Genomic DNA, 4,214 nt, shown 5'->3' on the forward strand with positions numbered 1-4,214 from the left:
TGAATAAGGAATATCAATTATTTCTTTATTCCTTTATACTTGTCCATTCTCTCTCTTTGTGTCTCTCTCTGCTTTTTTCAGTGTATCCATCGTCTAGCTTTATTTCCAGTATTGTGATCTTAATAAAAGAATATGATATCTGGTAGTGAAACTTTCACACTTAATTGGTTATTATAAAATTTAGAGTTCACATAACAAAAATTACAACTCATAAGTGCGGATTACAAACATTGAAAAGAATTATTAAATTCAAGACGAAGATATTGTAGTAATTCATCAATGGATTTCTTGCTGTATAGAGTTTCCATCATTAACAACCATTAAAAAGCTTTGAAACTTTGAAATTAAATTTGAATTTTTAAAAACCATTATTTGTTTGGATTGGGTGTTGTTGCAAACAATTGAGAATATTGTTTGGAGTTTATATCTCAATTTTGAGGGTGTTTTGATAAAGATTAGACTTGATTTTGGCTTAGTTTCAGATTGAAACTCGAAAAAGAAGAAGAAGAAGAAGATCTGGCATACAATATACTTACGAAACTGTAGTAAAATTATAGGTAAATTATATTTCGTTGTAGTTATATATATTTTTTTATTTGAATATTGTATGAAAGTTGAAAAATAGTTGTATTATGTATGAATCGTTGTATAAAATTTGTATTTAAGTTATCAATACTATCTTTTTACATAAAGTTATTAATATGTATCAAAATTATATTAAGAGAGTAAGTTTTGATTGGAATTTTAGAGAGGAAGAAGCATACACCACACACAAAATATATATAAATCAGATACAAAATATACAAAAGACATATTATATAAAATTTGTATAATAATTATATTTGAGTTGTATAATATTGTAGTTATATTTAACTGGGTAGAAATAATATATAAAAGTTGTAGATAAATTGTAGATTAGTTGTAAATAAGTGTATACTGTATAGTTAGTTGTAATTCAATATTACAAAATCAAATGCAATGTGACTAATTCAATATTACATTCCAAGCCGCAATTGACTATAATTTCATTGAGGATAAAATTTGATTATGTAATTTGACCAAATAACTTGTGAGTATAATTGTCAAAAATGTCGATAAGTTCAAAATGTCTCTGTGCCAATTTTCAGTACTTGTACTGAGTATTGCCATTTGTCTAAGTAATAAGGAGCCCTATTTTCAAGTTGGTTACGTGATAGACCTGCAGGCTTTCGGTGCTTATGATGTAGTTTTGATTTCCTCCGCGTTACGAAAAGTAATGCATATTTAAGAAAATCAATTGTGTTAAGTTGATAGCATAATCAGGTAAATATTATTCGTTAAAAGACATTTGCTAAAGAAGAATTTCGTGATGCTTAATTGTGTAAATATTGGAGTTAAATACCAAGAGGTGTTGTTATGTCAAATATCACCAGTTTCTCAAATTATACATGGGAAGGCAACTAGATTTTATCATCATACAACTATTTTTCAACTTTCATACAACATTCAAATAAATAAAAATATATATAACTACAACACAATATAATTTACCTACAATTTTACTACAATTTCGTAAGTATATTGTATGTCATGTATTCTTCTTCTTCTTCTTCTTCTTCTTCTTCTTCTTCTTCTTCTTCTTCTTCTTCTTCTTCTTCGAGTTTCAATCTGAAATTCAGCCATAACCAAGTCTAATCTTCACCAAGCACCCTCAAAATTGAGATATAAACTCCAAACAATATTTTCAATTCTTTGCAACAACACCCAATCCAAGCAAATAATGATTAAAACCCAAATTCGAATTCAAAGTTTTATGATAGATTAGTGTTCGAATCTTCAATTCCTACGACCTGGAGGTTACTTCAATAGGTTGATTGGCAGAAGACAAGTTTTAGGCTTACCTTATTGAGAGAGAAAAACGGTGAGAGAGAAATTTGAAGAAAGAAAGAAAAATTGATGAGAGATGCGGCAGTGAGGAAAGAGGAGAGGAGAGAAAAAAGAAAAATGATATAACTAAATCCCATAATTCAAGGCACTAATAATTGATTGCATATAATTTGTAAGTAATCTTTATTAAGGGTGGATAATATATAAAACTAGGATAATTTTCGTAAATAAGTTTCAAATATTGTATAGGAAGGAAACAATCCCTAAAAAAATTATTTAGTGAATATTTAGACAAAATTCAGCTATGTTTTCCTTAATAAAAACATTTTAGTGACTTTAGCACAAATAAATTAAACGTTGAGTAACTATTCATGATATTATACCTTATAAGCTAAATAAGAAATACATCTTTCAAAATAATTTAAGAAAGAAGGATAAACCTATAAATCAAGTAGTATACTTGCAAATTTAACAAAAATATAACCTCTAATCATTTGTTCCAAAAAAGAGCTCTATTGTATATTTTTAGTTGTTTTCAATAATAATTGCCCATATAATATATATATATATATACACTTTTTAGCCAAATACCAATTTTCTATTTTGCCCTCCCACGTCTCGCAATTTAACAAAAATATAACCTCCTTTGCACTATATTTGTTCTTTTGCTTGCACGATATTTGTTCTCTTGCTGTGTTGTGGTCTTTCTTGCAAAATGCTATGCCACCAGCTGTAACCAAACCATAACACTCATTTCACTTCATTTTCCTCCTCCCCAAAATCTCCCCTTCTTTTCTTTCCTTTCTCTTTTCTGTTCCAAATCCCATTCCTCCTCAAGAAAATTATGCCCAAAACCACTTTCAAACACCTTCTAAATTTAACACCTTCTTCACAGTTCAGTACCTCCCTAACCACTTCATTCATGAGAAGCTAATCCCAAAATCGTGCAGAAAAGAAAGTTGCAATCTTTACTCCTTTTTTTCAATAATTCTTCCCCAACTTTTGTGAGGGAAAAAAAGAAAGAGAATATGTCTGCTGCTGTTAGTGGGGCTCTCTTCCCCATTCTATTCCTAGCACTCTTTATAACTTTCAATGGAGACAGAATTTCCCATGTAAGTTCTTATATTCTCTCTTGATAAAGAATCTTGTTCTTTTTTTGATAAAGAATCTTGTTGCTTCATAGATTCCGTCAATTTCTTGTGTGGTTAGTTGTCATGTCTTATAAGAAAGGCCGTAAAGATTGAATTTTTATTGAAGATAGAGCTTTTATCCTGCTGCTATGTGTTGCTAACAGCTCAGTCTTAAAGTGTCTAAAACTGAGGTTAAAATTGTGTAATGCTTATCTAAAAGCTTAATTTTTATTTATTTAATTATGTCTCTATCTCGTGCAAGCCTTATTCTTTTTATAGGCCAAACATGTAGTAGAAAGTCTTTTTGATAATGGGCGAGATTGAGACTTGAACTCAGAACTTTTACCTAGTCTTAAACTACGTGATCGTTTCATATAAAAGTTTAGGTATCTCAGTTAAGTTGTTAGAGAAACTATACTTTTGTTTACTTAATTATGTTTTCAACTACTTATTGTAGCAATGAAACTGTAAATGTTCAATTTTTATAGAGGATTGTACTAATTTTTCTGGTGTTAAATGACTTTTGTAGGCAAATGGGATAGTGAAGGAGTTGATAGGAAATGGTAGTATGGTGGCAGCAAAGCCTGAAATGGTGCCACTAATTGAGGAGAAGATGATGTTGGTCATGCTAAATGAGAGTAGGAGGAAACTTGGCAGCTTTCAGATTTGTTCACTTTGCACTTGCTGTGGTGGGGCCAAAGGCTACTGCTTACCCTCTCCTTGTTGCTATGCCATCAATTGCAACATCCCAAACAGGCCCTTTGGTTTCTGTTCTTTCACTCCCAAAACCTGTAATTGTTTTGGATGCCACCTCTAACTCTAACAATAATAACAACAAACTCAGTGTAATGTAATAAGTAGGGTTTGGAGAGCGTAATGTGTACGCAGACATTACTCTTGTCTTGTGAAAGTAGAGAATTGTTTCCGATAGACCCTCGACTCAAATCTAAATCAAAGTATTTCTCTTTCAATGAAAGTATAGGAGAATTAGATCTTTTTGGTCTTCGATTGTGTTTGAGGGTTTGAAAGGCACTAAAATATATGTTCATAGATTTTATTTGTTTATAATTATTTGGGAGCAGCTATTAAGATTTTGCGACTTGATGTTTTGTGCCCTAGAAACTTCTCATTAGGCTCGGAGTTCTTATTGGGTGATGGTCTAATTTACTAGTGGCAACGAAATTCTTGATAATTAGCAAGGAAATAGAATGATCTTGA

General features: G+C 30.7%; 1 long non-coding RNA gene across 1 annotated transcript; it reads left to right on the top strand.

Annotated features, from left to right (window-relative positions):
• The first annotated feature begins 2,513 nt into the window (after nt 1–2,513).
• On the top strand, nt 2,514–3,972 carry LOC107783741 (uncharacterized). The gene is made up of 2 exons (XR_012697960.1): nt 2,514–2,978; nt 3,526–3,972. It is a non-coding gene; the product is annotated as an uncharacterized LOC107783741 (long non-coding RNA).
• The last annotated feature ends 242 nt before the right edge of the window (nt 3,973–4,214 follow it).

This window comes from Nicotiana tabacum, chromosome 13, assembly GCF_000715075.1.
Source record: "Nicotiana tabacum cultivar K326 chromosome 13, ASM71507v2, whole genome shotgun sequence".
Lineage (NCBI taxonomy): Eukaryota > Viridiplantae > Streptophyta > Magnoliopsida > Solanales > Solanaceae > Nicotiana > Nicotiana tabacum.